This window comes from Phoca vitulina, unplaced genomic scaffold (assembly GCF_004348235.1).
Source record: "Phoca vitulina isolate PV1807 unplaced genomic scaffold, GSC_HSeal_1.0 scaffold55, whole genome shotgun sequence".
Classification (NCBI taxonomy): Eukaryota; Metazoa; Chordata; class Mammalia; order Carnivora; family Phocidae; genus Phoca; species Phoca vitulina.
Window position 1 is genome coordinate 9,347,804 of NW_022589758.1, and position 12,653 is coordinate 9,360,456.

The 12,653-nt window shown below is 39.4% G+C and overlaps 1 long non-coding RNA gene across 1 annotated transcript; it reads left to right on the forward strand.

The window, feature by feature from the left end:
* The first annotated feature begins 991 nt into the window (after positions 1-991).
* Positions 992-12,430, forward strand: LOC116622897. The gene is made up of 3 exons (XR_004297634.1): positions 992-1,808; positions 3,691-3,744; positions 12,280-12,430. It is a non-coding gene; the product is annotated as an uncharacterized LOC116622897 (long non-coding RNA).
* Positions 12,431-12,653: the final 223 nt, after the last annotated feature.

The following is a 12,653-nucleotide window of genomic DNA, read 5'->3' on the forward strand; positions in this document are numbered from 1 at the left end:
CTCCTCTAAGATTTTGATGGATTCCTGTCTCACATTTAGGTCTTTCATCCATTTTGAGTTTATCTTTGTGTATGGTGTAAGAAAATGGTCCAGTTTCATTCTTCTACATGTGGCTGTCCAATTTTCCCAGCACCAATTATTGAAGACACTGTCCTTTTTCCATTGGATATTCTTTCCTGCTTTGTCAAAGATTAGTTGCCCATAGAGTTGAGGGTCATTTCTGGGCTCTCTATTCTGTTCCACTGATCTATGTGTCTGTTTTTGTGCCAGTACCATACTGTCTTGGTGATGACAGCTTTGTAATAGAGCTTGAAGTCCAGCATTGTGATGCCACTGGCTTTGGTTTTCTTTTTCAACATTCCTCTGGCTATTTGGAGTCTTTTCTGGTTCCATACAAATTTCAGGGTTATTTGTTCCAGCTCTGTGAAAAATGTTGATGGTACTTTGATAGGGATTGCACTGAATGTGTAGATTGCTCTGGGTAGCATACACATTTTAACAATATTCATTCTTCTAATCCATGAGCATAGAATGTTTTTCCATTTCTTTGTGTCTTCCTCAGTTTCTTTCATAAGTGTTATGTACTTTTTAGAGTACAGATCCTTTACCTCTTTGGTTAGGTTTATTCCTAGGCATCTTACAGTTTTTGGTGCAATTGTAAATGGGATCAATTCCTTAATTTCTCTTTCTTCTGTTTCATTGTTAGTGTATAGAAATGCAACTGATTTCTGTGCATGGATTTTATATCCTGCCACATGGCTGAATTCCTGTATGAGTTCTAGCAATTTTGGGGTGTGGTCTTTGGGGTTTTCCAGATAGAGTATCATGTCATCTGCAAAGAGTGAAAGTTTGACTTCTTCTTTGCCAATTTGAATGCCCTTTATTTCTTTTTGTTGTCTCATTGCTGAGGCTAGGACTTCTAGTACTATGTTGAACAACAGTGGTGAGAGTGGGCATCCCTGTTGTGTTCCTGACCTTAGGGGAAAAGCTTTCAGTTTTTCCCCACTGAGAATGATATTCACTGTAGGCTTTTCAAAACTAAAATTTCTTATCACCAAGGCATGGCTCAAGATGCCAGGCTTCTCCCTCTCAGGTGCAAGTGTTATTTTATCTTCCCAAGGGTATTACACCGAGATGACATTTCATCATCTACATGAAAATCCTCATTTCTGCAGGGAGTATCAATGGTTCACAAGAACATAAGAAACAGAAATTCCCTTGAGTCATAGGGCTTAAGTCACCAAACTGAAAACATCATTTAGGAGAGGGAGCCCTAAAAATGTGTAATAAATACCCATCACAACAGCTTGAACATATATAGGAATACAGATATTGAATCTGTAAGAATGTTGAGTCTCATGAACTGGAGGCCATCTAACAAAAAATCCCATCCTGTCTGCATTTATATGAATTAAAAAATGTAAGGTTGTTAGCAAAAGGGCACACTTCTTTTCACTTCAGTTGACCTTGTATTGTAGAAAATGATAAAAAAAAAACCCACCCCAAAACCCTGGAAGTAGTACTGAATGCTGTCAGGCCATGGCAACTGACCTTCCATGGTTAAAAAGTAAATTTTAGAATCAGTGCTACTGAATAATTTTTATAAATATACATACTGAGTCCAATGCTTAAACTTGAAATAACTATAGTTATGGTATTCTGAGATTTGTATCCCTGCATGCCTTTTATGAATGTGAAAAAGAAAAGCCTCTTCATCCCTTATACTTTTACTGTTTTAGATGTTTCAAAAATATCCCTAGACTTCAGCCAGAGTGGCTCAGAAGCTCTCCAAACAAACTTTTGCAAGTGTAAGTATGCAGGGGTTCCACAAAAGGGTGGCTGATATAGCTTCCTGATGAACTGTATCTTAAAAGTTATAGAATTATGTACCAACAACTAAAGGACACAATTACAAGCTGAAATACTGTGACACATTGTGTAATGTCATACAGTCAAATGCAATGTTTAGTAAACATAAATTTTTTGTCATTTTGTATTTGTTTATACAGAATTAAAAATAAAGCACAGGACCAAAAACATGTATGTGTCCTTTTTGCATTACTTTTATGATGGTAAAGGGAAAACACAACAAGCACCACTGAAAAAATAAAGTAGATGTCAAGCTGAACAGTTATTAGTATGTGATCTGCCAACCAAGAATCTTCTTATTTGGGTTTTAGAACTCAAGTGTTTTTCAGAATGTGGTTCATGTCTTCCAGTTTGTCACTGGCATAAAAATGACAGTGATGAATATCTTAGGTTGGGTCTCCCCCAGAATCAGACCCAGAGACAAGGATTACATGTGCAAGTAGTTTATTTAGGAGGTGATCCCAGGAGCACCTGCAGGGGACAGGAAAAGTGAACATGGACAGGAAGGAAGACAAGGGGGGTGGGTGTTGATAAACAAGTTACTTCTGGACGACCAGGGCCCAGTCCCACTAGGGACTTCTGGGTGATGACTGTGGGAAATGCATCAAAGTTGGTCCACATGAGGAATGAGGAATCTGGGGTATTTAATTTCCAACTGCCATCAGACAATGGATAAGGGCTTCTTATGGGGCATTAACTTCCTAGCCCCTCCATCCTGCTCCATCTGTGACCTGAAGAACAAACAGCCTTCAGGGAGTGAAGTGCAGGTGTTCTGTAGGTGCTGTTGGCATATGCTAAAATGGTGAGTGCCAAAGGATATGGACAGAGCACCAGCAGTGTCTGCTGCAATTAAAAATATTCTTCAAGATATATATAGATAATGAACAGAATCTTATTTAATTCTCTGAGAGATCATGGGTGTTGGAGCTTTAGGACCATGCCAGGACTGAAGGCAGTTAAGGTGAAGGTCTCTGGTAGAGGAACACCGCCAAGGGAAAACTAAAAACCAATTAAGGATACAGAAGAACTAAGGCAATAGGTGTGCTCAGCACAGATAAAGATGATGGCTCATCAGGTACTCTGGAAGCTAGGTCATTCTGAGGTATGAACAGGATTAAGAAACTGAATGATTCCAGAAAAATCAGGTCTAGTGTTAGAACCAAGAAGAGTCCCAATTCTACGTTTATCTTTGTGGGTTTTTTTTTAAGATTTTATTTATTTATTTTATTTGAGAGAAAGAGAGAGCAAACAGGGGAGGGGGCAGAGGGAGAGGGAGAGAGAATCTCAAGCAGACTCTGCGCCAAGCGTGGAGCCTGACACAGGGCTCGATATCACAACCCTGAGATCATGATCTGAGCTGAAACCAGGAGTCAGACACTTAACCAACTGAGCCACCCAGGTGCCCCTAGGTTTATTTTTGTATATACAAGAAGCTTTGTATCCAGTGGTGTGCTTATAAACTTTAACAATTGGCTTTCTGGGGAAGAGGGGGCATAGCCAATTCTAAACCAGTCACAGTTTAATAACTGGCTCACAGAATTCCTAAAAAATTAAAATTGTCTCTCACAAAGTGGCAGGAGCTGACTCCAGCACACCACTGCTGCTAGCTCTCCACCCAACAGCCAGCCACATGTCTGAGGTTTGAAGGGCTAATGGCTAACTAGTCAAACACATCCAGTTCCTGATGTCCGAGGTTATGCCTGTAATGACTTCAGTACTTGTATGGGTGGATGATACTGTTGATTTGGGTCTTGGGGATACTCAGTAGAGGCTGTGGCCTCTTGACACCCTCTGATTCTCCTTCATTGTCATCTTCCTTAGAGCCTTTGCAGCCCTTCGTGTCTGGACTGGAGATTCTGGCAGAAGTGCCTCTGGGTAAGACTTTGTCAGTCCTTTACTTGCACTTGCACGTTGGCAGACATCTATAATGTGTCTACTCCATTCCATGTCTTTTCCAACTAATATTCGCATCATGTGCATACAAGTAAAATCAGACTATACTTGTACCCAAAAGAAGAAGAACCTGGAACTCTCATGAGTACTTAAGTTAATGAACATTCATTGTACCAAAGCCCTGTGGCTCAATCTTCTGGATATTATAGTTAATGCAGGTTTTGTCTGCCCCAACCATGAACAAAAAGTTACACATGCAATTCACTAGAGAGGCATGTTCAGTTCATACAATATCTAGCTTCCTTCCCACCCAGAGTTCAAGGATCCCTTTCTCTCCCCATCACATCCTAACAGAAGTCACTGTCAACTATACCTATCAGAAGCCACCTCTTTTCTGCAAGAAATGGCTCAAACAGCTGCATACCACTAGCTGGCATTCACCATAGCCTTCCTATTTTTTAAATAATTATGGCCTTCCAAGTGATTTATATCACCTAAACCCTGTGTGTCTTTAACTATTAAGTTCTATATTTTTATAAACTCCCTGATATCTACACAAGTTCTACTCTGGATTCATGCTGAATTGTGTCCCAATTTCTTGGTTGTTTCTTCTGTGTTCAAAAAGAAATACAGATCTATTTTCAAAGTAAATATTCCCCTTCGCTGTCTTTTTCTGGTCTTACATAAGTCCAAAGTTACTAAGACATCTCTCATGTACTTTTTAGATTTCTTTGCACCTCAGTAAATTCTCCCTACACCTCTTTGCTACTAAGGTGGCAAACTGGAGTTGAATTCTTTTGTTCCCACGTTTTATGGCAAAAAAAAAAAAAAAAAAAAAAAACCTCTTAATTATGTCCATTGGAGTATCAGAGGATAAAAGAGTACAAAGTTCCGATTATTTGTACCTAGCTGCTCTGCATGTGCTAGTGTCCAGAAGGCATCTAAAGGAAGGAACTAACCAGGAGCTCAAAAAGGAGCTTCTTTTCATGGTAGCTGCCCCTAGGGTCTAATCAAGGCTATGATTTTAAAGTCCCTTGTATATACTTTTCTGCTCCCATCTGATGCCTAGCTGCAGAAAATAGCAATGTAACAAAAACTTTTCAATATAGTTCCAGGATTTCCAATATTTCTATTCAAATACAAGCATTTCTTTACTATTCTCTGGCAGATTTTCCTTTGGAGAAATTGTGATCTACAAAATATTTCATTTTCTGCCACATCTCTCCCATCCTTCTATCCACAGCAGCCAGATGGTATTTCTTATTAGTGGAAGAAATAATCAGACAAGAACAACTGGCCATTGAACAATTAGGAATACTGCCTGATACATGTTTTTCCAAGTACTCACTCTTGGTTTCTGGTAGCAAGAATGTGCCAGCTTTAACATTTACCAGCATCTTAAGTCCCAAGGCAACATTTCTAAACTCTCGGCCATCTCAAAACTAAACTGAGCTCCAGGGACAGTGACAGGATACAAGATGGCAGGCTGTCACTTAGGAAGCAACACTAGCTTAAAGACCTGGATGGGCAAGGTACTATGACATACAGGGTGGGAGTGGGAAGAGGAAGAGTGGAGAGCCTCATCTGTATTTAAATAAAATTCATTTCCTTAACACAGTATTTTATGGTATTTCTTATTATCAGGTGCTTGGCTGTTTGGAGCTGTCATTTCTTGCTATCCTAGAACTGGTCAATGCTGGAAGCATATCTTTTTTTAAAAAAAAATCATTATAGGGGTGCCTGGGTGGCTCAGATGGTTAAGCGTCTGCCTTCGGCTCAGGTCATGATCCCAGGGTGCTGGGATCGAGCCCCACGTCGGGCTCCTGGCTCAGCAGGGAGCCTGCTTCTCCCTCTCCCTCTGTCTCCCCCCTTGCTCATGCTCTCTCTCTCTGTATCTCTGTGTCTCAAATGAATAAATAAAAAAAAAAAAAAATCTTTAAAAAAAAAAAATCATTATAAAAAGTTCTAGAGGGGAGGGGTGTGGGGGGATGGGTTAGCCTGGTGATGGGTATTAAAGAGGGCATGTATTGAATGGAGCACTGGGTATTATATGCCAACAATGAATCATGGAACACTACATCAAAAACTAATAATGTAATGTATGGTGACTAACATAACATAATAAAATTTAAAAAATGAAAAAAAAGATATCTAAATGGATTTTTTCTTTTGGAAACCCTGCTGATTTATATTATCATTCCAGAAAATTTTTTCTTAATTTCAAATTAATTTTCAATTAAGTTACTTGTTGGGTTTAAATTGTTCTGCCTACCAGTCTTTCAAGTAATAATTGCCAAACAAATTCCTTAATGAACTAAGGAAACTGCTATATCAAAGAACCCCTTGGTTAAATGGAATCAATACATATCACCACAAAAGAGACGTTCTATGGAATAAGGTTATTTCCCCCAACTGACCAGGAGCTTGATTGAGTAAATAAATAAACAAGTGCTTTATTGATCTGATTATAAGTTTTATATATTTAATTGGTCCATATGAAAAATGACATCTCTGGCAAAGTGGTCCCCTGTTAGGAATGAAATTAATTATTAGCTGTTGCACATGAATCATAATTTTCTACTACTATTAATTTAAAATTCTTCTTAAACTCCTTGCATCCACTCACCCATCAAATATTCCAAACTCCTATAAAACAGTCACCTAAATTTCCTTCAAATCACCTATCAAAGAAAACACAGAGCATACTCAGAATCTATGACACAGGTGGAGAAATGCAGTGGGAAACTGGGTGGGATTTAAATACTTCTGGCCATACTGGCTTCTAATTCACTACTAAGATAATAAGTTACTTCAGATGATGAAAAGTGAGAAACGATTCTCTGAAATCAAAGAAATTTTGATATCTTATGAAAATGGATATTTGTAAATTTTTGCCACTGCTGGAAAACTCAAGATTTAGCTCATTTAATTGCAATAATGTTAGCTTTTGTGTCTGCCATCATTTTTAATACATTTGTATATAGCTACGAAGCTAACATAAGAAATCAAAATAAATGTTAGGGCAAAGGAATCATTAACAGTTTTATTTAAATCCTGTGTAAAAGCTTTCTCTGTTACATTTTGAAAATCATTTGTCTTATATAGAAATAAATATATTAAAAATTCAAACCACAAAGGGATTTTTTTGGATACCTATATAATAAAAGTCTTAAAATTGCTTACCTCTAACCTGGTGATTCCATAAAATAGATTACATTCATTGCAACATTAAATTGAAGGCCTAATATAGTATCTGTTTTGGAAATGGATACTAAGTAGAGTTTTTGTTTTGTTTTGTTTTGTTTTTAAAGATTTTATTTATTTATTTGATAGAGAGAGACACAGTGAGAGAGGGAACATAAGCAGGGGGAGTGGGAGAGGGAGAAGCAGGCTTCCCTCGGAGCAAGAAGCCCAATGTGGGGCTCGATCCCAGGACCCCGGGATCATGACCTGAGCCAAAGGCAGATGCCTAACCAACTGGGCCTCCCAGGTGCCCCTAAGTAGAGTATTTTAAGGCAAGTCTACTTAGATCGACTGTTGGTCTTACCTTGTGATGGGCATGAATTCTGATGGGACCCATGCTGAGAACAAGAGGGTGTAAAGGGTAACATAGGACCCCCTTCCCCACGATAAACACATCTCAGTCACCTTCATGACAGCAAGTACGTACTGCCAGCATCCTATAGGAGTGAACAGTGTGCCAGTGTTCTTGACTGGTTTTACAGAAAGTGAAAGTTCCCTGACACACACTCATTCAGGAATAATGAGTATATAGTACAAGTGACACTGAAAGATGCAGGGGTCAGTATAGCTTAGAAAAGAATTAAAGAGGGCAAGAGAGTGACAAAACATCTTGGAGACAACTGCAGCAAGAATGAAGGCTTAATTTGTGCTGCCTGCCCTTCCTCTGCTCTACGGCACTATCTGTTTTCTGTGTCCTGCAAGGGGTCATCACCCATAATCCCAAAGATGCACTCTTCACCAAAAAGTCCAAATGACTCAGGATCTGATGGACTGTGGAAATATGACCTCCTTGTGACACCACTAAATTAACCAAGAAGCGAAGGGAGGAGGTGTACTTGTTTTCTCAGCAGCATAGCACTGCACTGGTTTCATTTCATTGTATCTGATCGTCATTGAGCATCTGCTCAATTATAGGCAGCTTTGGGAGAAGGTTAGCCTTCAGAGGAACCTATACCTAGACAAAAAGAAGATATGCACATCAATTCTAACATCTAAAAGATTTATTCTTTTTTGACAGTGTCTTTCACCCACCTCTGAATGAATTCTACCACTCCTACTCTCCTCTGTTAATTTGGAAACATAGTGGAAATTTATCTTAATTTAACCACACCCCTCAAATACTATTTCCACTCACTGTATCATTAGGATGAATTAGGCTGCAAGTAATTGAAAAGCCAACTCAAAATAGCTCAAACAACAAAAGGCTTATGTAATTTGAAAGTCCAGTGTCAGGGTATGCAGGTTTCAGGGCATATTTGATTCAGCAGTTCAACAGTGAGATTGAAGTCCTAGATTTTTTCCTTTATGTATCAACATTATTCTCAGGCTGTGTCCCCTATGTGGTCTCAAAATAGCTCTAGTGACTTCCAGAGCTACATCCTCTTTAAGACAGGGAGACAATGGATCTAGCTCTAAAAAAAACCTGGAAGTTTCTTACCTAGGAATATGTAGTACCATGTCACAAGTCCATCCCCGAACCAGTATCTATGGGCAAGGAATGGAATTACTCTGCAGAGTCCAGGCCTAAGTGAGAGATCTCACCTCTAGTGCCATGGGTAGAGTCAGTTTCCCCAAAAGCAACTGAAGGAATAGAACCAAAATTCTCAAGGTAGAGGAAAAGCTATGCAGAAATGAACTTACTAGGTTACTAGGCTGGAGAAGACTGAAGAGAAGAAATCTTTCCCTACAAGGATAAGCCACCATCCATACTCTGTCCTTCCCCATCGCTCTCTTCATACTCTAAGCATCAAGGAAGCCCAGACTAGGTGTTCTCTGTTTGGAAAGATAAGAAATATGTGAGGACATGGCACCTCTATGCCTGAGTTCAGAAATACTCTTTTCCTGTTTAACAAAATGAGCCACTTTTAAAGCTGGATGGTTTTAGCCAACAGTGGGCCACAGACTAAACAGTGTCAGCAGGGACTGTAGCTACAACAGGAGTATGACTGACACACCCCACACACCAGGCAATTCTACACACCTGGGGAGTGTGTGATTTGGGGAGTATCAGCACGCAGAAAGGAGCTGACCAATAGAATGGGCTGTCAAAGGATTCAAACATAGGACAGTTTGTTCTTTTTTTTTTTTCTTATGTTCAGTTAGCCAACATATAGTAGTTCTGTACAGCAGCCAAGGATAGAAAAGAACACCCTTAAGAATTAACTGGCAAAATGCATTGCTTGTCTAGGAACCCCACACTTTCCTCTGTGACCTTGATCTATTCTCCTCCTTCCTGCCATTCTCACCTCTTCCCGCTCCTTAGTCTTTACCTCTCAGGAGCAAGGAGGAAAAGAACACCCACATCAACTGAGTACGCATCTTCCTACTGCCCCTCTGCTCTCTCATCAGGCATGGCTCTACTTTAGATTTTTATTCCTAATACTTATTTTTCAAGCAAAAAGTGAAGGACCTCCAGGTGTCCTACTTTTTCGACAGATGAAGTGACCAAGGAGCAAGAAGCTGTAAAACAAATCATAGGAGTATCTCATTAGCAAGAAGGGTGAATCCAGCCCCTCTTGTGGTTTCTGCCCTGTCATTTCTCTGGGGCTCACAAGGCATACCAGGCCTTGCTTCTGAAACACTTCCCTCCGAAAATAAGCCAGTTGCTAGTGAGTGTCTAAGCCATAATTTACACCTTTAACTCTATGCCCTAACACCGTGAAAACTCCTCAAATGGCCTGTCCTGGGGCACTGAGTGGATCACCAACAGTATCTCTCTATATGGAGGCCAACATGTTACAAGGCCATAAAAGATTACTTCCTTTAGGGGATTTTTCCCCCTATGTTTTCTTGTCTGTGTCACTCCAGATCCTAGCTCTCCTTTTAAGCTTGATAAATGGAGGGGCTCATGATCAAAATAGTTATTGCTATCAGCAAAATTTAATAGCATCCAGTTAATTTATAGGAAACAGGCTTCGTTAAATGCTGAAGTATGCTTGAAACATTCACCTCTGCAACAGAGGTGTGCTTGGCAGCTGATGTGTTGTTTTTGTTTTGGCTGCATTATGGCAGGCTGCCCTGACATTACACATTCCGCCAAAGGAGTGAAAGCTAATTCAAAAAGGATCTGCACCTTGGAAGTCCAGCATGCTGTGTATTTATTTGGTCTCACTCAGACTTATTTATCATTTCCAGTATATGAGGAAACATATTTACATGAAGAACTATAATTTCCAGATTACAACTTAACATGGATTTAAAGAGAAAACAACAGCACAAGTCATGTTTATGAGTACAATTAGTGATATAATCATAAAATACATCTGGCCATTATTGAGGACAGTGATTCTCAGGCTTACAAAGTTATGGCATCCTTTTGTTTGCTTCTAATGACTCCATATTCTGCCTGAGAGTGGTTTTTAAAATTATATTAAAATTTATTTTGTTTTGAGGGTTTTATTTTCTTTAGAATCCCATGACAACCTTCAAAGTCACTGAAAGATAGTTCCAGGATTGTAATAAACTCTCAAGTAAAGAATTAGTTATCCAGGGTTTCAAGAATTAAACAATACAAAGTTAAACTAAGCCAACATTCTTTAAGTTTCCATGGCTAAAAACAGTGTTCTCCTCTTTCTTAAAGCTTTTGGTTTTTTTTAACAAGTCATCCTTTGACAAGATTCTGGAGGGTTGGGCCTCTCAAACTTTAGAATCACCTGGAGGGTTTGTTAAAACACAGATGAGTGGGCCTCACCCCCAGAGATTCTTTAGTAGGTCTGGGGTAGAAAGCAAGAATCTGCATTTCTAATGACCTCCCAGCTGATGCTGATGCAGACAGCCCACGGATCATAGACTTTTATTAAAGGATTATTCACAAACCCGAGGTCTACATTAGGTGGCAAAGACAAATCTCTAAACTCCTTACCTTTCTTCATGGGGTATAAGAAGGACTGAAAAAGCAACCTCAGTATTTGGATTCATTGTCATCATTATCATGAGAGCTATTGGGATGCAGCTAGACACAATGACCATACCACATTGAAGATGAAAGAACCAAGGCAAAACTAAAACCAGGTTCCATAATCAGCCATTTAGGTTAATGCCACAGCCTCAGGGAACAGCTGACATTTAGTTCTGGTCAGTTTTGACTACCTATTTTTCTGCCCCCAATTCACAAACACCTGTTCTTTTTAGTTTATTTTAAAGATTTGTTTATTTATTTTAGAGTGAGAGCACAAGCAGAGGGAGGGGCAGAGGGAGAGAGACATGCAGACTCCCCACTGAGCATGGAGCCCCTGCATGGGGCTCAATCCCAGGACCCTGAGATCATGACCTGAGCCAAAATGAAGAGTTGGGACGCTCAAGCGACTGAGCCACCCAGGCACCTCACAAACAACTATTCTTTAATTTAGAGCAGAAAATTCTGTAGACACCGGAATATTACCTGGGAATGTGAATTGGCCCTAGGAAGAAGTAAACAAATCTAGACAATAATGCAAGCAATGTGAACCCAGGTGGTTACAGCGTGAAAAATTCAACAGCTATGTGTTCACTCTCCAAGACACTGAATACACAAGTTGATTAACTTTTTTTCTTTACCCAAGTTCCACTAAATTAACTGATTAGCAGGAGTGAGAAAGTGATGAGGAAAGACAGCATTAACTTGATTAAAATAAGCAATAGTTGTTTTTTGCTGACAAGGAGGAAGGAAACAAACATTTGTCAGCAACTCCATGCACCAGCCTTGCATTCCTTCCATAAGCAGTTCATTCTAGAAGTTGGTATATTTATTATTCCCCCCATTTATTATAAGGAAATTAAGGCTCAGAAAGCTTAAGCAACATGCCCAAGGCCATTATGCTACTAAATTACAGATCTGGGTTGCAACAAAATCATGTCTTTTCCTATACACATACTAGTCCTGCTGACAAGGCTTATCTTACTACCAATAACTAACATTTACTGAATGTTTTCTGAGCATTTGATATATATTGTGTTCCAGTACTCACAAAAACCCTGTAAGGTAGGCACTAATATTATTCTCATTTTACAGATGAAAAAGCTGAGAACTGAGACACTGAGAAGTTAAGTAACTCGCTCAGTCACACAGCTAATGAGTGGTAGAGCTGGGATTTGATCCTAAGCAGTCAGAATCCAGGCCCATGGATTATATTGCCACATTGGACAATAGAAAAGGCATGGTTATTTTTAACCATTTATCAATAATATACCATCAACTAAAGATGTGAGACTTAGGAGGACTCTAGGTTTGGTAGTGATGGAAGAGAGAAGGGATTAATCCTGGGAGACTTTCTGAAGAGGTAATTTTTTGGCCAGGTTGTGAGAGAACAGAAGGACATGGTGGGATGGGACAAGGCCCAGAGGCAGAGGATGGAGTACATCATATTTGGAGGAATACTGACAAGGTAAGGAACCATGGTTATAGAGGGAAGACAATTCTGAAAGGCATCTTGGCTTCATCAGAAGGGTACAAAGTGAACTAAAATACATTACTGCAGCATCTAGGAAGGAAATATTTTAGGACTACCAATTCACCTGAGGAAAAAAAACATATTTTGCATCCATTCCATTGAGGTATAGCCACTTTCTACACTGCAAAGTTACTTTTCAATACAAGCAATACTGGGAAAGATACCACTCAACTTGTCTTTCTAGAGACTCTTTTTCTCTCTTTTCCTAAAGGAGCTTAG